This window comes from Callithrix jacchus, chromosome 7 (genome assembly GCF_049354715.1).
Source record: "Callithrix jacchus isolate 240 chromosome 7, calJac240_pri, whole genome shotgun sequence".
NCBI classification, from domain to species: Eukaryota; Metazoa; Chordata; class Mammalia; order Primates; family Cebidae; genus Callithrix; species Callithrix jacchus.
This window is the reverse complement of record NC_133508.1, coordinates 119,728,978-119,751,917: the sequence shown is the minus strand read 5'-3', so window position 1 is coordinate 119,751,917 and position 22,940 is coordinate 119,728,978. Positions and strand designations below refer to the sequence as shown.

Here is a 22,940-nt window from a genome sequence, read left to right as displayed (position 1 = left end):
ATTATAGGACTAAAATAATAATGATAACAGAGGCAGATGGAAGTGTTTAACTCTCAGAGCAATGGGGACAGTTATTTTAAGGGGCAGAAAATTGAAGTGGCAGTGGGTAGAAGGCAGAGCTGACTTACATGGAGATGGTTATAAAGAGTGTTCAATGCAAGGGCAGTGAAGATGAGCAACTCACAAGGGTGTTCTCATCCTAAATAATTTAAAGAAGTCAAGATTGCAAGCTTAGGAAGCTGAGGTAAGCTGCTACTGTAACAAGTCATGATCTTTTGTCTAGTTTCTGGATTTGCCAGTGTTCAAATCCAGCACCCATTAAGAGGACAGGTTGGTTTCCCAGGTGGAAGTACCCTGCAGCATTATGCCAATGTTTATGGTGACGGTTCACCAGAACTTCTCTAAAGCTACTGTGATGATTTCCTTAAGTGTCCATATACTGTGAAATTAGAAATATTTAGAGACTGTTAGATGCAAGGTTCTAGTTGACAATGATCCTTGGTGATCCAGATTATTCCCTTTGTTAGGATGCAGGCATATGAGAGGCAGGTAATTAATAGATACTTGGACCAGGACCACCTGAGAGTAGGTTCACTTTTTCCACAGACAAACCTAGTGGTTAGCTTCCAAACATTCAAGCTAGAAACTAGAAGCGGAATAGACACATTTTGTAGTTGGCAGAATACATACATAGATTCTTTGGACTGTGGGTAAATTGTACCATAGTAGAATGGACCAAGGGGAGCCTCTAAAACTGTCTTTATCCCCACCTAATCCAAAATTGAAGTTAAAAACAAGAATGCATTCTGGAGAGAAAATCAGAGTTTAGTGTGACCCTTAGAACCTAAAGGTTTCAGAGCTGGTAGTCCCAATCATATCCCATTTAATTCATCACATTAACCACACAAAAATGAGATGAATCTTAGAGAATGACAATATATTAACACAAATTTGATCAAGTAATAGCCCCACTTGCAGCTGCTATGTTAGTAGATGTGTGCTGTGTGCTAGAAAGTATTCAAATAGCCTTAATATGTGGCCAGTTTGCATTCATGTAGCTCCCAATACTGCAACAATATACATTTATGGTCTAACTCTGGACTTGTTACTTTCCCTTGTTCTGTCACAATATAGTTTTGGGATTTGGAGAGGGGTGGGAGGTTGTTTGTTTGTTTCTTTTGAGGCAGAGTCTCACTCTGTTGCCCAGACTGGAGTACAGTGGCATGATCTCTGCTCACTGCAACTTCCACCACTGGTTCAAGAGATTCTCCTGCTTCAGCCTGCCAAGTAGTACACGTGCTACCATGTCTGACTAATTTTTGTGCTTTCTGTAGAAGGTTTTGCCATGTTGACTAGTCTGTTTCTCTGGCCAAATTAACTGGGAAAAAGATCACTCTGGCCTGAAAAATGTAGAGGAAATCCCTATTCCTTCATCCTCTTTCTTTTCTCAAAGTACTTTGCCCAAAGTGGTAAACACATCTACAGAATTTCTTATCCTTCCTTCCTTCCTTCCTTCCTTCCTTCCTTCCTTCCTTCCTTCCTTCCTTCCTTCCTTCCTTCCTTCCTCTTTCCTTTCTTATATTTTATTTATTTATTTTTTAAATTTTTTTTTTGAGATGGAGTTTCGCTCTTGTTACCCAGGCTGGAGTGCAATGGGGCGATCTCAGCTCACCGCAACCTCCGCCTCCTGGGTTCAGGCAATTCTCCTGCCTCAGCCTCCCAAGCAGCTGGGATTACAGGCACGTGCCACCATGCCCAGCTAATTTTCTGTATTTTTAGTAGAGACGGGGTTTCACCGTGCTGACCAGGATGGTCTCGATCTCGTGATCCGCCTGCCTTGGCCTCCCAAAGTGCTGGGATTACAGGCATTAGCTACCACACCCAGCCTCTCTCATAATATAGTTTGAAGTGATCTATCTCAACTTTTCACAGAATGTCACAATGGTTCACTTTACCATTGACATCAATTAACTAGATCAGCTAAGCAACAATTAGTAAGTATATTGGAGGTCTTGATAGGACTTGTAGGGAATTTATGAGCCCCAAAATTTGGTGCCAGAATGCAGGGATTTATGAGCCCCATGTTGGGCACCAGAATGTAGGGAACCAGGCCTACATTATCTGTGGGTACCCCGAGTTTGGTGGCAACAAAGGAATGAGAAAAAGACAGATTAATAGAGGAGTGGGACCAGGGGACCATCACTTTATTACTTTGGAGGACACAGTGAAGGCTTCGAACTTTGATTACCCACACTATTTATTATTACAATCACTTTGATTTACAGGGTAGGGGTTGAGTGATGATGGAGTGAGTTAGTGAGCTGGAACTGAATTAGTGAACTGGAACTGTGTTATTCTGAGGATTGATAACAGTGATGGTTTGGAAGTTTTACAAAACAAGAACATGTGGTTGTTTTTAGCTTATTATCTATGTACAGCTGATGGAACGCGGGCCTTACAGGGAGCCTACAAGTCTGGCTATGTCATAGTGCTATGAAGAGGTTTTACATCCTTAAGCACAATGTTCATGGTAACAGAGGACACCCTGCACCAGAACATGAGGCATGAAGAGGCCTTCCTCCTCAGAGGCCTCCTGCGGCCTTCTGCAGTTTGTTGTTCCTTGTTTGTATGTTACTCATAACAAATTTATGTAGGCACCCTGTAAGTCCTTTCTCCTTTGCAGCTTTTCCCAACAGGACTCATATTCTACATATCCTGAGAAATAAACTCTATGTAATAAGGGGCCCTGTGAAAATTATAAAGGTTCAGTGGTCTACAGCAGTTTGGGATATATTGCCTTTCCTGTCACTAAAGACAAAATGAAATATGCAGTTAGGTATCTTTTGGTTTGAGAGGCGGCATCTTCCATACTGCTCCCTACTGGTCAGTGGTATGAACTGAGTGACATGGAAGGCCACCTTCTACCTTGTCTGCCTTTGTGAGTTATATGCCTGGCCACTCCAAAGTGCTGTTATCCGAATGCCTAATCCTTTCTCAATGCCATCCCTCTGTGATGGCTCACCTTTCTGCTTAGATCTCTTTCCCTTTACTCAGCTGACTTTTAACTCTTATCCTTCAGATCTCAACTTGGATGACATTCCCTCATGAAGCTTTATCTGATGCCCCTCTACAAACACACACAGAGACAAGTCTGGATTGGGTGGCCCCTTTGGGTTTCCTTTACTTATCTTTACACTGTCATTTATCTGCAATGTCACAATCACATATTAACTTACATATATCCCTTTCTAAACGAGGAGCTGCTTGAGATGAAGGCTGTAATTTTTCAGTGCTGTATCTCCATTTGCTTGGGTGTACATGGTCTGTGATAGTTACCCAACAATATTTATGGAATGGGTCAGTAAATAATCAGAGAATATCACAACTATAAAACAACATGTGATACATGGATTAAAAACCTAGGGGGTATATTTAAATTCTTACCAGAGTAGTCTTAGCAAGGTTTTAATTTTTACTTATATACTATATCTGAAATAAGGGAGCCAGGATATAGAGTAATTAAGTCCTCATGTCAGATATATTTACAACTGAATCCTTTCTCTGCCACTGACTCTCTCTTTGATTTTAGGCAAATTGCAAGAATTTTCTCCTTCTATTTTCTCTTTTGTATGACGGGAGAAATAACAGTGTCTTCCTCAAAGGGACTTTTTGTGGATTAAATAAAACAATATATGTGGCCTTTGATAAATGCTCAAAAAACATAGATACTTATTTTATTAGAAGTAGCAGTATTAAGTGAATATTTTATTTATATAGGACAATTTTAAACTTAATATTTGCCACTAATAACATACGGGAATAGTCTCATTTAAAAAAATGTAAGTTCTCTCTCACTCATACATCGTGAAATGAAATTTAGTGACCAACTCACCAGTTGTTTCATCTCTTCCTTGGGTTCTTCTGCACAACCCATCTTTTATCTAATCTCTTTCAACTTTTGAACTGTGCTGCTTGATCTTTCAATTCTTGATCTGTAAAGAAGAATATATTTTTAATAATTCACCCTAAGAATCAGATCATGCCTATCACTCAGCCTCTTTCTGATGCCACCAACATAAAGCTTCTGGATTCGTTTCATCATAAATATTTCAATAAATCCATAGGTAGCTTTGGAGATTTATTTTTGAAAAAAAAAAAAAGAACATCTTTAGATGTTTTTAAAAAGCCCCTTTAATACTTTTAAGATTTAATAATTGGACCAAAGCTGATTCTTTATTTTATAAATCTTGGATATTTGCATCTTATTCAAGTATGTATTTTTTCATATTTTGCTTAAATATATAATTATTTTTTAAAAATCATGCCAATAATTTTTGAAAGACACATTTCTAAAGTGCAAAGCAAATTCAAAGGAGTAAAGAAGATAACCTTCTATAACTTGTCTTTTGCTCCTTTTGAGAGTTACTCTATGTGGCAAGAGAAGAAACAGAAGCCAAACATTTGTCTTGTGCCAGAGGCAGAAACTAAAATAATGAAGGTTTTAATTTTAAAAAGGCTAAAACCTGCAAATTTAACTAGCTTTACGTTACACCTCGTGCCGTGCAGCTAACTTACTGCCGTCGTCTGAAGAATGGTGGCTTTCCTTTAGTTACAGCATTCGCAAGTCATTTCACTTTGGACATATTTGCTGAGTTCAAAATACACGTACAGAGGAGGCCCTCTACGAGACACCCATCAGGCTACAAGTATGAATAATCTTGATTCCTTCACCTAAGAGGTTAATGGGATAGATGTACAGCCTGCCGTGGGTGCTGGTAAAAGGCAAACTCCAGTAACATATTGCCATTCATTAGATTTGGGGAGTTTGTGCGTACACTGGCATTTGGTCTGGCTCCTGACAGGAAGACCCCTCCTCTAACAGATGGAAATGATGGTAAAGGAAAATATAAGAAAAAGGAAAACACAGAACCTCAGAGGCATGGGCATGAAATGGAATGCTGAGCAGTCCAAGGCAGTGTTAGATAGAGGTAGGCACGTGGCAGAATAAAACTACACTCAGATTGCCTGGAGCATCATTCTGTGAGTACTTCCATATGATACTCAGGAGTTTAACTTTTATTTTGAAAACAGGGAGACATCAAAGGTTGTTTATGAGTTTTGTTTGCTGGCCAGAGGAGTAATATAGTAATGTTTTACGCTTGTGTTTGGAGTAAATGACTACTAAAGAACCCAAGTTCTACCGGCAGCCTTTTTAGAGGAAGTTGATAGAAACTGTGAATCTGATTACCAACTTGTATCTTTTTTCATATCCCCCTCCCAGTGCATCCAGCAGAGCTCCTTGTGTCTGCTAGTTGATAAATGTTTATTGCAAGTCTTTGGTTCCAAGAAACCTATATTTAAAAACAAGACTCTGCATGCTAATGAATGAGAATGCTCCTTAATGGTGTTTTAAACAAAGAGCCAAGAGAAAGACTGGATTCTGAGTAGGAGCAGGAGCGGGGAGAACTGTGAATTAGGCTTTATGGAAGAGGATGCATTTATGCTGGATCTCAATTCACTGATAAAGAACTAAAGCAAACCAATATCGATGAAACTAAAACTTCTAGGAGAGAACATCAGTGCCAAAGAGGGGTGTGGTCATTGAGGTGAGGAAGATAATCCTAAAATGAATGTTCATTAGTTTCACGGAGTCAAAGAACTGCCTGGTGTACGGAGACGGATTAGCGTGGGAGAGGTTGTCCCTAGATGAGCCTGACCCATGCAGATCTTTCCCTGCAGTTCTCAGGCAGAATGCGCTGAGAATGCAATACCCTAAGATAAGGAGGAAATATCCAGAACATCCCATACGATATCCTCTTCCAGAACAGGATGTTCTGCAACATTTGTGCCTAGCAACTCAAGTGGTGCCCCGGGTATAAAACCCAAAGTGGAGTGCTTCTGGGGTCTCTCAGCTTCGGTGTAATGTGGAGTATGGCCAGACAAGACTCCATACTCCCTGAGCAGCTTTCCTAAGCACAGGGGGACTTGCTTGCTATGGCTTGTAGGCTTCTGTGTATCCTCTGCCTAACTATGAGTTGTGAATTTGCTTCGCCTGACTTGTGTGGGTGTTCTGTTTCACTGTACTAGACCTAAGAACACTTGCAATTTAGAGGAGGCATGAGTTTCTTCTATTACCTCATGAAGAAGTATGTGTATCAGCTGAGTCCTGACAGAAAACATGTGATGCACCCAGGTTGCACAATTTATGAATATTTTAATAAAGGGACCATTTATAAAGGTTTGAATAAGACGTAGGGAAAGCACAAAAGATACTGCAATACCTGGGACTGGTAACAGTGAATAGTTTAAGTATTTATAGCTCTCCAGTAAAACAGAGAGGTTACAATAATGGAAATGGAGAGAGAGTGCTGTGAGAAGAGGACTGTCTGGCAGGAGCTGCCATAGCCCTTGGCAGAGCCATAATGAGGAAGCTAGAGAAACTCACTCTATTCCCTCTCTCTTTCTGATGCTCCTGATTTGCTTAACCAACCAGGAAACCAGACAGTAAGGGAGTCCACAGATGCACACCACACAAGTGTGAGATGGTATCTTATTACGATTTGAATTGCATATTCTGAACGATGTTGGACATTTTTTCCATATATCTGTTTGCCATTTGTATGTCTTCTTTTAAGAAATGTCTGTTCGGGCCCTTCCCATTTTTAATCGGGTTGTTTTCTTGCCATTGTTTAAGCTCCTTACATGTTTTAGATATTAACTCCTTATTGGGTGTGTGGCTTGCAAATATTTTCTCTCACCTTGTAGGTTGTTTCTGCACACTGCTAATTGCTGGGGGTTTTTTTTCTATACAGAAACTTTTAAATTTGATATAATCACATGTGTCTATTTTCACTTTCATTGCCTGTATTTTTTGGTCAAATCCAAAAAACAAATGTCCAGATCGATGTTATACAGTGTTTTTCCCTATGTTTTCTTCTTTTAGTCTCAGAGTGTCAGGTTTAATGTTTAATTCTTTAATCCATTTTGAATTTTTTATATGGCATGCAATAACAATTTAATTTAATTCTACTGCACTTGAAAGTCTGCTTTTTCCAACACCATTTATTGAGGATATGAACCTGTTTTCATTGTGTATTCTTAGTATGTTTGTCAAAAATCAGTTGACTATATATATGTAAGTTGATTTCTTGGCCTTCTATTCTGCTTCATTGGTCAATGTGTCTTTGTATTTGGCTAATATCATACTGTTTTAGTTATTATTGCTTTGTAATATACTTTAAAATCAGATAGTTTGATACCTCCAGCTTTGTGGGTTTTTTTTTTTTTTTTTTTTGGTTCATAATTCCCTTATTTATTTAGGATATTTTTGGGGTCTCACATGAATTTTAGTAATTTTTTTTTCTATTTCTATGGCATTGGATAACATTGATATTTTGATAGAGATTGCACTGAATCTGTATATTGCTTTGGGCAGTATGGATTACTATGAATTTGCATGGCAGTATGGATTGGGGTGGTATGAAAAATTGGCATTAATTTTTCCAACAATATTAGTTATTCAAATTCATGAACATGGGGTATCTTCCCATTTATTTGTGTCTTTTTCAATTTCATTCATCAATGTTTTATAGTTTTTAGTATACACTTCCTTTATCTTTCTGTTTAAATGTATTCCTAAGTAATTTATTTTTGTAGTTATTATAAAGGGAACTGTGCTTTTGATTTTTTTCCAGATAGTTTGTTGTTAGTATATAGAATCAGTACTGATTTTTGTGTGTTGATTTTGTAATCTGCAACTTTATTGTATTCATTTACTAGTATTGACAGGTTTCTGGTGAAGTCTGTAGGGTTTTCTATGTATAAGATCATATCATTAGCAAAGAGTGACAATTTCACTTTCTTCTTTCCTATTTAAATGCATTTTATTTATTTCTGTCACCTTCTATGCTGAATAGAAGTGTAACAGTATGCATCCTCCTTGTTTTCCAGGTCCCAAAGGAAGTCTCAGCTTTTCACCAGAGTGTAATACTAGCTGTGGACTTCTCATAGATGGCCTCTATTGTGTTGAGATACATTTTTTTCTATACCTAATTTGGTGAGAGTTTCTATAATGAGAAGATATTCAATTTTGTCACATGCTTTTTCTGTATCAAATGAGATGATCATATGGACATTTTTTTTCATTTGTTTTGTTAATGTACTGTATTATATTTATTGATTCGCATATTTTGAGCTACACTTTTATCTTAGGGATAAATTGTACTTGATCATGGTGAATGATCCTTTTAATTTGTTGCATAATTTGGGGGGTTTACTTGGTATCTTGTTGAAGATTTTTGCATCTATGTTTAATCAAAAATATTGGCATGTAATTTTCTTTTCTTGGAATATCTGGTTTTGATATCAGGGTTATTTTGGTCTTGTAAAAAGAGTTTAGAATTATTTCTTTCTCTATTTTTTTTCAGAAAGTGTTTGAAAAGGATAGATAGTGTTCTTAAAGATGTTTGGTAGAATTCAGCTGTGAAGTCATCAGTTTCTGGGCTTTTCTTCGATGGGGTACATTTTATCACAGATTCAATCTTCTTATTCATTATTGTTCTGCTCAGATGATCTACTCCTTCATGATTCAGACATGGTAGGTTGCATTTGCCCAGGAATGTATCCATTTCTTTTAAGTTAAGCAACTCGTTGGCAAATAATTGTTCATAGCAGTCTTTTATGGTTCTTAGCATTTCTGTGGTATCAGTTGCGATGTCTCCTTTTTTATTTATGATCTTATTTACTGAGTATTTTCTTAGTCTAGCTTAAGGTTTGCTAGTTTTGTTTATCTTTACTGAAAACCAGCTCTAGTCTTTCTATTTCATTGTATTGTTTTTCTAGTTTCTAATTAATTTATTTCTGCTCTTATCTTTATTTTCTTCCTTCTGTTAACTTTGGAATTAGGTTTTTTTTTCTGGTTATTTGAGGTATAATATTAGGTTATTTATTTGAGATCTTTCTTCTTTTTTGAGGTAGGCATTTATCGCTGTAAACTTTATTCTTAGAATTGTTTTTGTTGCATCCTGTAAGTTTGGATATATTTTGCTTCCATTTTTGTTTGTCTCAAGATATTTTTAAATTTCTGTTTTAATTTCTTTATTGACCCACTGTTCATTCAGGAGCATGTTGTTTGATTTTCATATATTTGTGAATTTTCTGAAATTCCACTGTTGTTGATTTCTAGTTTCATTTTATTGTGTTTGGAAAAGATACTTGATATAACTCTAATTTTCTTAAATTTGGTGAGTCTTGTTTTGTGCCCTAACATGTGATTCATCCTGAAGAATTATCTGAGTGTGCTTGAGAAGAATGTGTATTCTGTTGCTGTTGAATAGAATGTTCTCTATATGTCAGTTACATACATTTGGTCTAGAGTGTTGTTCAAGTCCAATGTTTTCATATTAATATTTTGTCACAGCCTTCTGTTTATTGTTGAAAGTGAGGTACTAAAGATATCCAATATAGTTCAATACACTTCCATCTTCAGATCCTTTAATATTTGTTTTTATATATTTAGGTGCTCTGATGTTGGGTACAAATATATTTACAATGATCCTTTCCTCTTGAAGAACTCATCCCTTTATAATGATATAATGTCCTTCTTTGTCATTTTGTAGTTCTTGACTTAAAGTCTATTTTTGTCTGATATAAATACCTCTGCTCTCTTTTGGTTTTTATTTGTTTAGAATTGCCTTTACCATCCCTTTCCTTTTAGTTTATCTGGTTTTTGAGCTGAGGCAAGTCTTTTATAGGGAGCATATAGTTGGGTCTTATTTTTTTAGTCCATTCAGTCACTCTATGATGTTTTATTGAAGAATTTAATGACATAGAAAATAGTCATTGATAGGTAAGGCCTTACTACTACCTGTTGGTTAGTTGTTTTCTGGTTTCTTTTGTAGATACTTTGTATCTTTCTTTCTTTTTCTGTCTTCCTTTGTGGTTTGATGGTTCACTGTAGTTATATGCTTTAATCCGTTCAATTTTGCTTTGTAATTCTAAGGAGTTTTCTTTGTGAATACCATAAGGCTTACCTAGAATTTCTTTTTTTTTTTTTCTTTAAGACCCAGAGTTTTGCTCTTGTTATCCAGGCTGGAGTGCAATGACATGATCTTGGCTCACCACATCCTCCACCTCCTGGGTACAAGCAATTCTCCTGCCTCCCAAGTAGCTGGGACTATAGGCACATGCCACCATGCCCAGCTAATTTTTGTACTTTTAGTAGAGACGGGGTTTCACCATGTTGACCAGGATGGTCTCGATCTCTTGACCTCGTGATCCACCCACATCAGACTCCCAAAGTGCTAGAAGTATAGGTGTGAGCCACCGCACCCAGCCTAAGAATTTCTTATACTATTTCAAGCTAATAACAACTTGACTTTGCATAAAACAACTCTACATTTTTATTCCTCTTTTGACATTTTTTGTTTCTGACATTAGAATTTTTATCTTTTTCAGTGTGTATTTCTTGAAAATTTATTATAGTTATAGATATTATTATAGTTCTTATTAGCTATAATATCTATAGCTAACCACATGGTTTTGTCTTTTAACCCTCATACTGGGGATAAAATTGCCTTACACATCATTATTATAGTCTAGAGTATTCTGAATATAGCCCTGTTTTATTTATATCTTTAGTTTTGTGATTTTGCAGTTTCATGTTATTAATTATTATATTTTTGTTTCAGCTTAAAGAACTCCTGTTAGCAATTTCTAGAAAGCAAGTATAGTGGTGATGAACTCCCTTAGCTTTTGCTTTTCCAGGAAAGCTTTTATTTCTCCCTGATTTCTGAAAGACAGCTTTGCTGAGAAAAGTATTATTGCTTGGCAGGATTTTTTGTCGGCACTTTGAATGTACCATCCCACTCTCTCCTGCCCTGCAGGGTTTCTACTGAGAAATCCATTGACAATTGCATTGTTACACCTTTGTATGTGATGTTTCTTATCTTATACTACTGTCAGATTTTTTTTCTCTGTTTTTGATTTTGTTAGCTTGATTATTATCTGTCTTGATGCACTCCTCTTTGGCTTGAATTTTATTGGAGACCTATGTGGTTCTTCTACCTAGTTATTGGCATCTGTCCACAGATTATCGAGATTTTCAACCATTTCTTTCCGGCCCCTTTCCCTTTTCTTCTTCTGAAACTTCTATGGTGTGAAGGTATAATCTCTTGATGATTTCTCATAATTCCTATAGGCCTTCATACAATATTCTCAAATGCCACTTTAACTCTTGAAAAATTATTTTTCCATGTTTATGCTCACACCTGGTCACACCAAATTAATATAGCATATAAAGTTTTACATTACATATCTATTTTCTTGACCAAAACCCATTCAACCAAAGACTAGATCTTTTTTTATTTACTAATGCAGATTAACAAACAATGTGCCCAAATCAGTAATATGAACTTTAACGCAGTTTCTTACTTTTACCATTGCAGTCACACCAAGACTCATTTCACCAAAATAAATCATGAAAACTAATTTTTTCAATATAGAGTACATGAATCATTTTTCATTACATAAAATGTCATAAGACATAACATAATTTTTCTCGAACTCTCATGCTTAAGCTGCAATTTAGAAATAAGAATGATGACTGGACATGATTATCCAGTCTTCATTTGGAATTTAGATTATACAACTTATTTATAAATTATACATCAGAAGGTCAAATCAATAAGGCATAAGCCTGGAAAGACCACACTTGACTATTCTGGGCCACAAACTTCATAACGAAGCCTTGGGCTTGGCTAAAATCAGTGAGTCTGTAACCCCATAAGATTAGTTAGGCATTTTTCTTGTAAAATATCCAAACCAAACAACAAAACAAAACCCAGAACTAATTTAAAACTTCTTTATTTTCCTTTAACAGACTTAAAGATCTGTGAAAGATAACACAGTAAGAATATATAATCATTGTCATTCTAAAGAACAATAAACATTAATAAAATCACTAATTTATTCTGATGTGAAAATATTTAAAAAGACTGTTTTTACACCAAAATAACATCCTGTACACCATAAACTAAGCATTGAAAGTTCAGTTTCCATTTAAAACCCCCTGTCTTATTTTTATTGTTCATAGTTGCTTTGATGTTCCTGCACTCTGACAGGGAGCGTGGTTTCATTTGGGGAAAGGAATCAATTTCTCAATGTAAATTGTGATTTGCACACTTCCCCTCCTCACCTATTTTGAATTGATTTGATTCTAGTAGGACTAAGACATGTGAAAAACACTGTTTTGCTTGATTTAATAAACACTTGGAAAATGGCTTGTTGGATATGCCCTAAACCAAAAGGTAGCAAATCAGAAAGAATTCATTTTTCTTTCCTTTGTCAATGCCTTTCTTAGTGTTTATCACTCTACTCTTAAAATTAAGGTAAGAAGGAGTTCTCAGGACAAGAGGAAGTTAACATCGCTACATATGGTATATAATAACCTATTTTCATGAAGCACTCTTAAAGTTTAGTTTATTAAAATTGCATGATAATGTTGAAATTGATAGAACTCAAGACCAAAATTTAGATAGGCCCAAAGACAGGAGTAAAGCAGGATGGTATTTGCAAATAGTCTCTGTATGAGAGCTACTGCACGAGTTTCCCAAGAAAGAAAGTAATGATTCATGTGGTTTTATTAAAGAAATAACGAAAGATAATGGAGTGAACTTTTTGTCACATACTTTGTGATAGGTACTCTGGGTAAGCATTTCACTTATATCGAATCTAATACTCCAAAGCAATCAGTATGTTTATTCCAGGACAAGGAGTATGAGACAAATGGTTCTATTATCTTGAGCAACTTTCTGCTCATCAAGATTAGAACATAGTCAAAATCTCTCAGATAACCATCTGATAATCATCCATTGGAAGTCCTACTTTCTGTCTTCGCAGAAATAGATTTGTCAGTGATTCTGCATCACTATAACTCTTAGATACATCTTCCTCCCTTAGGCTAACCCCACATGCAGTGGAAGATATTCACAGGAGGAACAAGTCTGAATGCTGACCAGAAAATTTGCCATACTGGTAATGTTCTTTTATGCCATATTCTGGAAATCCAAGGAAATCAGCTATTGGTAGAAAAACAAATCAACAGCTATTATTATGAAAACAGCATCGAGCCTTAGAAAAAGCCTCAAAGGGAGTGTGAGTACATAAGCTTATGGAGTCCAGTGTTTTTTTGTTTGTTTGTTTTTGCTTTTACCAAAAATCAAGACAGGTTCAGAGTGTCCTTATGGAAAACAAGGCTTAGAAAACTGATTTGGGAGCAGGATTTCACAAACACTCTTGAGTCAGAATATAAAATGGCATTATTAAAAGCAAGGTTGCTGGAAGAAATAATGAGAAAAATAGTCTGAATATAATGAAACCGAATTGACATGTGTACATGTGGTAGTAAGTATGATGCATATTTAGCAAATACTTTCCATTTTTTAAATATCTATATATTTTAAGGGGACTTTCTTTTTCCTCTCTGCTTCCCTCATTTTGCCTTCAAAGTTGAGCAGCTATGATTTTAAAAAAAGGGGGTGATAGTTAAAAATACATCTGGAAAAAAAAAGACATGAGTTTGCAATCTTGTTCCATCTCTTAGTGATTTTGTGACTTTATCAAGTTACTAACATCTCCAGGCTTCATTTATCTCATTTATAAAATGGAGATAAGTATGTTATTGTAAGGATTACAAGTAATATAGGAGTTCTTGAAAAGTGATTAAGATAGTTCATGAAACATAGCAAAGGCAAAATAATTTTCGCTATAATTATTATATTAATTTTCATCAGAGTCACAATGATCATAAATTATTAAATGAGAATTTTTTAAATCTCCAAAATCTTTTAATTAAATAGCAACGTATTTAACCTCATTACCAAGGTAGATTGTTTATTCTGTTCATAATGTTGGTATAGAATCAGAAAATATTTCATAGTCAGACACTGGGCATGATGAAATCTTTCTCTAATTATCCAGAACAAACTTCTAGAAAGACACATCAATTAACTGCCACTGGGTTAACCTGGCAGTAACTCTGAATAAATGATCCAGAGGCCTGACATGACTGTGGAGACCCAGCTGTAGTGAGCCATGGTGAGGCTCAAAGAAGCTTGGCACAATCAGAGGAGGATTTTCCATTGAAGAGTCAGAAGGCAATAAAAACAATCTTAAATAAGAAGCATTTTCAGTTTAAAGAGAAATACTTGGAGACCCGTAAATGTCTTATAAGTGTTATATCACTGGGCCTGTATCTATATGGTCATCCTCACCTGAAGTGCCCTAGGTGCATCCGACTGTGTCCTGTATGTCCTTCAGGGCTCATCTCAAGCATACTTCCCAATTTATCAGGTTTGGCATGCAAAGTGGATGCTATTTGCCACCTCAGATTTATAACCTGTCTTCAGATTATAAATGAAATGAGTATTGGTTTTGAATCAAAAGGCCAGATTTGAGGTTCTGGGCCCAACCCTTAGAATCTCTAAATATAACCTTTAGTAGCTCTTCTCTGATCAGACTTCTCTAAGCCTGGATTTTCTCATCTGGAAATAAATAATTTTCACACTCTATCCTCCTATATCATACAGTTGTCCCAAAGATCAAATGACAAAAGTAAGGAAATAAATTTGCAGATTTTGAGCCCCTATATAAATAAATATAAAGCAACCTCTTTTTTTATTAATATAGTCACCTCAAAGGCAGAATTCTTCAAATAACAAGAATGACACATTAATATAAAATTTTACCCTTTCTTAACTTTAACAGTATAATATCTGAATTCTTTCTCTGGGCACTTTGATAATTCTTCCCATGGTAGAATAAAGGTATGCTCTTTTGAGAGCTAATTAACTACAACCCTATATTGATAATTTTTCTCAAATTTGGAAAAATTGAATTATATTCTGAAACCTGGTTTTAACAGACAGAAATCATCAATGTATCACCACATCATTTAATATTCAAATTAAATAAGGCCATTTATTTAAATGCATTTATTTAAAGGTTTCCAGTTGGGTAGTGTAACTGGTATTTTTTCTTCCATCAAGCACCACTCTCTCTTGTTTTCTGCACCTGATATGAAGTCTGCCTGTTTCACATGGGTACTATTGGGACTCTGCCATGAAAAGAAGAAAATGAGAAAGTACTGAATTTAATGTCTATTTGTAAAAATGATGATTCCACCTAATTCCTCCTCAATATGAGGTGGGTGGAGTGGGAGACAGAATACAATAAGAGATAAGGGAAGGACAGTAACAGAAGAATCACATAATATTCTCTCATAGATGAGTTTTTAATATCTTTTATTATGCCATGGGAAAATATATCACTAAGTATCTAACTATAAAGAGAGAATAGGTGTGTGAAGTCGGTGAGGATATGGTCAAAGGGTACAGTTCCTCTGAAGTATATTTTAAATACCTTTAGAATATATTTGAGTATATTTTAAATATTATTGAAAGACTTTCTAGAAATGTTAAATATATCCTTTCTCCCTGGAATTTTTTTTCTGTTTCTTCATTCAAGCTGTTAACAGATTTTGTTTCTTTGTTTGTTTTAGGAAGTTTCCGAGATTGAAGAAGAAGGGAGAGAGGACTACAGGCATCGCAGGTTAGAGGCAGTACCCAGAGGTTGGAATAAATATTTACCCTAGTGTTCATCAGAAAGTGAATGAAGCCTGGGGATCCCAGACTTGCCAAAGATTCTTCTGCCTGAAACAGGTCACAACACAACAAAGGATATGAAGGAACACTACAGGATGGGACAATGGGTGCCTCGTTGTTAGCTGGTATGGACAGATGATGGGTAACCAGATAATCTTCTCTATGTCATTTTTGATACCACCAAAAATTCTGGGATCTTGGCATCACAGCAAAACTCAGAGGTACAGAGAAACCCCACAATTAGATGAAGTTAAATTTCCTACTTGAAGTTAAATTTCAGTGAAGTAAAATCAGGTCACAGAGTCTAAAATTAAGTTGATTACTGAAAAGGAGTATTTATTCCACAGTTGAACTGTAGAAAGGAATTCGTCTATGCTCTAATAGTAACAGTTAAAATTTATTGAACTTTTACTATATGCCAAGAACTTTGATGATGTTTACATTGATTAGCTCACTTAATTCTGACACAACTTTATAATACACAGTTATGCACCATCTAACAATGAAGATATACATTCTGAGAAATGCTCTTTTAAGTAATTGTGTTGTTGTGCGAACGTCATAGAGTATACTTACACAAACCTAGATGATATTGACAGCAACAGGAAACAGACAAGGCAGACAGGGACAGGTCTCCGGTGAAACTCAACCTTCAAGCCAAGAACAATCTAAACCTAAAAACCAAGCTACCAGTTCTAGACGGAATTCACGGACCAGAGTGAGAACTTTCATTCCTATCGTACCCACTCTCTCTCTATTGATTTTTTCTGAATGATACTTTTAAACCAATCAAATGGTCCCCTTTCTAAACCCACCCATAAACCAATCAGCATGCATTCCCCCGTTCTAAGTTCATAAAACCCTGGACTCAACCTCATAGATGGCTACCCTCTTTGGGGTCCTCTCTTGCTGTGGAGAGCTTTTCTTTCACTCAATAAATTCTACTCTGTCTGACCCCTCTCCAGTGTCCACATACCTTATTCCTATTGGCACAGGACAAGAACCTGTAACTCACTGAATTGTGGGACCAAAAGAGCTGTGATGTTCCTGCTCACTGAGCTGTGGCTGGCAAGAGGAAAGGAGCTGTAACACCCCTAACCACCAAACTACGAGAGAGTAAAAAGCCACAACATTATAGCCTACTACACACTTACGTTCTATGTATACTTTATTGCTCCTAGGTAACAAACCCATACAGCATGTTACTATACTGAACACTATAGGCAGTTGTAATACAATGTTAGTATTTGTTTATCTAATATTTGTTTATCTAGTATTTGAAACATAGAAGAGGTATAGTAATAATATAATACTATAATCTTATGGGACCACCACAGTATATATGGCCCATTCTTACTCAAAATGTCATTATATAATACATGACTATAGTTACCATTATAATTTCCATTTCATAAATGAGAACTATTAAGCATAGTTAAGGTACATGCCCAAGATACATCCAGTTAAAAAGTGGATATAGAACCAGACTAGAACCTAAGTCTGAGACCATGTTCATAGCTACTACTTAATATCATATTAGGAAATTAAACTCCCAGCCTTCTGGCTCTAGAGCATCTGGGTGGTCTGTACACGAGACTTTCCCCCATTGAAGTGCATTGCTCTGCCAATGGGCAGCCAGACTGCTTCCTTAAGCAGGCACCTGAACCCATTCCTCTTGACTGGGTGAGACCTCAACAGGAGTCTCCAGACACCTCCTACAGCAGTATTCAGGCTGGAACGGGTCAATGCCCCCCGGGACAGGGCTCCCAGAGGAAGGGGCAGGCTGCCATCTTTTCTGTTTTGCAGCTTTCACTGGTGATACCTCCTGGTAAGGGAAAAACTGCAGCACCCCTATAGAAAAGTGGCCTGACTATTAAATGAAAAACAAACAGAAAGCAATATTAACATCAACAAAAAAGACCCCACAAAAACCCTGTACAAAGGTCAGCAACTTGAAAGATTGAAGGTAGATAAGCCCACAAAGATGAGAAAAAATCAACACAAAAATGCTGAAAACTCAAAAAGCCACAGTGCTTCTTCTCCAAATTACTGCAACACCTCTCTAGTAAGGGCACAGAACTGGTCTGAGGCTGAGATGGCTGAATTGACAGAAGTAGGCTTCAGAAGGTGGGTGATAATGAACATCATTTAGTTAAAGGAACATGTTTTAATCCAATGCAAAGAAGCTAAGAATCATGATAAAATAACAAAGGAGCTGATAACCAGAATAGTCAGTTTAGAAAGGACCATAACTGACCTCATGGAGCTGAAAAACACAATACAAGAAATTCACAATGCAATAATCACAAGTATCAATAGCAGAGTAGACCAAACAGAGAAAAGAATCTCAGAGCTTGAAGGCTACCTTTCTGAAATATGACAGGCAGGACAAGAATTGAGAAAAAAGAATAAAAAGGAACAAATGAAACCTCCAAGAAATATGGGATTATGTAAAAAGACCTATGATTGTGGTACCTGAAAGAGACCAGGAAAATGAAACTAAGTTTGAAAACATGTTTCAAGATATCATCCAGGAGAACTTCCCCAACGTAGCAAGACAGGTCAACATTCAAACTCAGGAAATCCAGAGAACCCCAGTAATATACTCCATGAGAAGACCAACCCCAAGACACATAATCATCAGATTCTCCAAGGTTGAAAGGTAAAGTGCAGGCAGAAAGAAAGGCCAACTCACCTATAAGGGAAGTCCGTTAGATTAACAGTGGACCTCTCAGTGGAGCCCTACAAGCCAGAAAAGATTGGGGCCAACATTTAACATTCTAAAAGAAAGCGATTTCTAACCCTGGATTTCATACCTAGCCAAACCAAGCTTCATAAGCAAAGAAAAAAAAGATCCTTTTCAGAAAAGCAAATGCTGAGAGAATTAATCACCACCAGACCTGCCTTGCAAGAGCCCCTGAAGGAAGCACTAAATATGGGAAGGAAAAACTATTACCAGTCACTACAAAAATACACTCACTAAAGACACTGTGAAGCAACCACATGAACAAGTCTGCAAAATAATGAGCTAGTATCATGATGAGAGGATTAAATTCCACATAACAATATTAACCTTAAATGTAAATAGGCTAAATGCCCCAATTAAAAGACACAGAATGGCAAGATGGATAAAGACCAATCGGTATACTATCTTCAAGAGACCCATCTCATGTGCAAAGACACACATAGGGTCAAAATAAAGAGATGAAGGAAAATGTACCAAGCAAATGGAAAACAAAAAAAGTAGGGTTTGCAACCCTAGTTTTTGGCAAAACAGAGTTTAAACCAACAAAGATCAAAAAAAGACAAAGAAGGGTGTTACATAATAATAAAGGGTTTAGTTCAACGAAAAGAGCTAACAATCCTAATTACATATACACCAAATACAGGAGCACCCAGATTCATAAAGCAAGTTTTTAGAGACCTACAAAGAAGACTCAGGATCTCGTATAATAATACTGGGCTACTTTGACACCCCATTGACAATATTAGACAGATCATTGAGACAGAATATTAACAAAGATATCAGGACCTGAACTCTGCTCTGCATCAAGTGAACCTGAGAGATATCTATAGAACTCTCCATCCAAAAACAATAGAATATACATTCTTCTCATCACCATATGGCACTTACTCTAAAATTGATCACATAATCAGAAGCAAAACATTCGTCAGCAAATGCAAAAGAACTGAAATCATATAGTCTCTCAGACCACAGTGCAATCAAATTAGAACTCAAGATTAAGAAACTCACTCAAAACCACACAACTACATGGAAATTGAACAACTTGCCCCTGAATGACTCCTGGGTGAATAACAAAGTTAATGCAGCAATCAAGAAATTCTTTGAGAATAATGAGAACAAAGAGACAACGTAGCAGAATCTCTCAGAGACAGCTAAGACAGTGTTAAGAGGGAAATTTATAGCACTAAATGCCCACATCAAAAAGCTAGAAAGATCTCAAATCAACAACATAACATCACAACTAAAAGAATCAGAGAACCAAGAGCAAGCAAACAAAGCTAGCAAAAAACAAGACATAACTAGGATCAGAGTGGAAGTGATGAATATAGAGACACAAAAAACCTTCAAAAAATCAATGAATCCAGGAGTTGTTCTTTTTTTAAATTAATAAAATAGGCTCTAGCTAGACTAATAAAGAAGAAAACAGAGAAGAATCAGACACAATCAGAAGTGATAAGGGAAACCACAGAAATACAAACAACCATTAGAGAATACTATGAACAACTGTGTTCACACAAACTAGAAAATCTGGAAGAAACCGATAAACTCCTGAATGCGTACACTCTCCCAAGACTGAGCAAGGAAGAAACTGAATCCCTAAATATACTAATAACGAATTATGAAAATGAGGCAGTAATAAATTGCCTCCAAACCAAAAAATTCCAAGGACAAGAAGTACAAAGAAGACATTCTACCAGAATTCTACCAGAAGTACAAAGAAGAAATGGTACCATTTCCACTGAAACTATTCCAAACACATGAAAAGGAGGAACTCCTCCTTAATTCATTCTATGAGGCCAGCATTATCCTGATACCCAAACCTAGCAGAGATACAACAAAGAAAACTTCAGGCCAATATCCTTGATGAACATCAATACAAAACTCCTCAATAAAATACTGGCAAACCGAATCCAGCAGCACATCAAAAACTTTATTCACTATCAAGTTGGCCTCATCCCTAGGGCGCAAGTTTGTTTCAACATATGTGAATCAATGAATGTAATTCATCCCATAAACTGTACTAAAGACAAAAAACACAAAATTATCTCAATAGACATGGAAAAGGCCTTTGGTAAAATTCAACATCCCTTAATGTTAAAAACTGTCAATAAACTAGGTATAAAGGAGCATACTGCACAATAATAACCATATATGACAAACTCACAAGCAGTATCATACTGCATGGGCAAAACAACATTCTTCTCGGAAGCATTTCCCTTCAAAATGGACACAAGACAAGTATGCCCTGTCTGGCCGCTCCTGCTCAAAGTAGTATTGGAAGTTCTGGTTAGGGTAATTAGGCAAGAGAAAGAAATAAAGTGTACTAATTAGAAAGAGAGAAGTCAAATTGTCTCTTTTTGTTCAGACAACATAACCCTATATCTAGAAAACCCCATCATCTCGGCGGAAAAGCTTCTTCAGCTGACAAACAACTTCAGCAAAGTGTTAGAATACAAAGTCAATGTTTAAGAGTCACAAGCATTCCTAGACACCAGCAACAGACAAGCAGAGAGCCAAATCATGAATGAATTCCCATTCCAAATTGCTACAAAGAGAATAAAATACCTAGGAATACAACTTACAAGGAAAGTGAAGGACCTCTTCAAGGAGAACTACAAACCACTGCTGAAGGAAATCAAGAATACACAGACAAATGGAACAATGTTCCATGTTCATTTATAGGATGAATCAATATTGTGAAAATGGCCATACTACCACAAGTAATTTGTAGATTCAATGCTATTTCCATTAAACTATTATTGACATTTTTCCCAGAATTAGAAAAAACTATTTTAAAATTATATGGAACCAAATAAGAGCCCAAAGGGCCAATTCAATCCTAAGCAAAACAAAAAATGCTGGAGGCATCATGTTATCTGACTTCAAACTACACTGCAAGACTACAATAATCAAAACAGTATGGCAAGTATAAAACAAATGTACGGACCAATGTAACAGAATAGAAAATTCAGAAATAAGACCACACACCTACAACCATCTGATCTTCAGCAAACCTGACAAAAACAAGCAATGGGAAAAGATTCCCTGTTTCATAAATTGTGCTGGATAAAGAGGCCATAGGCAGAAAATTGAAACTGGACCCCTTACTTATACCATATACAAAAAATTAACTCAAGATGAATCAAAGACTTAAATGTAAAACCCAAAACTATAAAAACCCTACAGGAAAATTCATTCAGGGCATTGGTAAAGGAAAGATTTCATGACAAAAATGCCAAAAGCGATTGCAACAAAAGCAAAAATTTATAAATGGGGTTTAATTAAACTAAAGAGCTGTGCAGAGCAAAGGAAATATCATCAGAATGAATGGATAACCTACAGAATGGGAGAAAAATTTTGCAGCCTATTCATCTGGGAAAGGTCTAATATCTAGAATCCACAAGAAGCTTATACAAATTGAGATGGCAAAAAATGAACAACCTTTAAATATATATATACATATACATATATATATGTATATATATTTGTAACTCATCACATAAACAGTACTAAAGACAAAAACCATCATATATATATATATATACACACACATATATACATATATACACATATATACACACATATATATGTATATGATGAAATACTACTCAGCCATAAAAAGGAATGAATTAACAGCATTTGCGGCAACCTGGATGAGATTGGAGACTATTATTCTAAGTGAAGTAATGCAGGACTGGAAAAACAAATATTGTATATTCTCTCTGATATGCGGGAGTTAAGCTATGAGGAGGTAAAGGCATAGGAATGATACAATGGACTTTGGGGACTTGGGGAGAGAATGGGAGGGGGGTGAGGGATAAAACACTACAAGTATGGTGCAATGTATACTGCTTCAGTGATGGGTGCACCAAAATCTCACAAATCACCACTAAAGAGCTTACTCATGTAATCAAATACCATCTGTACCCCAATAACTTACGGAAAAATATTTTTAAAAGCCACTGGAGAGAGAGATCCAAGATGGCCTACTAGCAGCAGCTAAGGATTGTGGCTCCCAGTGAAAGTGCAGGGGATGAGTAGATGCCACACTTCTAGACAAATTTTTGTTGCCCACAGAACAGGAGATTCCCACCAAAGGAGCCCCGTGGGTCACCAGCATGACTCTTTTGGCTGGCGCCCTGGCGTGGCAGTTCTCGGTACGAAGTATGTAGGACTGGGGGCACTTTTCGTTGGCATTTGGAGCTCTGGGAAGGCAGAGCTGCCCATTCAGCTGATTGAAAAGGGGACTGAAACAGGGAGCCAGACCAAGAGATTCCCAGGCAGAAAAGCGCCATGAATCTAAACACTGCTGTTTGAGCTGGCACAGTGGGTTGCTGCAGGGGAAACTCCCCCACAAAAAAAACAGCAATTGGAAGCACTGAGGATTGAGAGTTTCACAGCAAGCACAGCTGAACCCAGGGAGGGACATCTGCTGAAGGAAAACTAAGAAACAGAAAACACATCATCTCCAACAAGTTGGACATTCACTCAGAGACCCAATCTGAAAGTCAGCACAAAGATGACAGGTGGATAAA

At 36.5% G+C, this 22,940-nt stretch overlaps 1 long non-coding RNA gene across 3 annotated transcripts in view; it reads left to right on the top strand.

The window, feature by feature from the left end:
- The window catches only part of LOC108592755 (uncharacterized), a 378,034-nt gene that overhangs the window by 314,004 nt on the left and 41,090 nt on the right, over positions 1–22,940 (top strand). For all 3 annotated transcript variants that reach the window (XR_013520538.1, XR_013520537.1, XR_013520536.1), the window contains exon 3: positions 15,557–15,606. This is a non-coding gene — a long non-coding RNA (uncharacterized LOC108592755). The remainder of the gene's footprint in view (positions 1–15,556; positions 15,607–22,940) is intronic.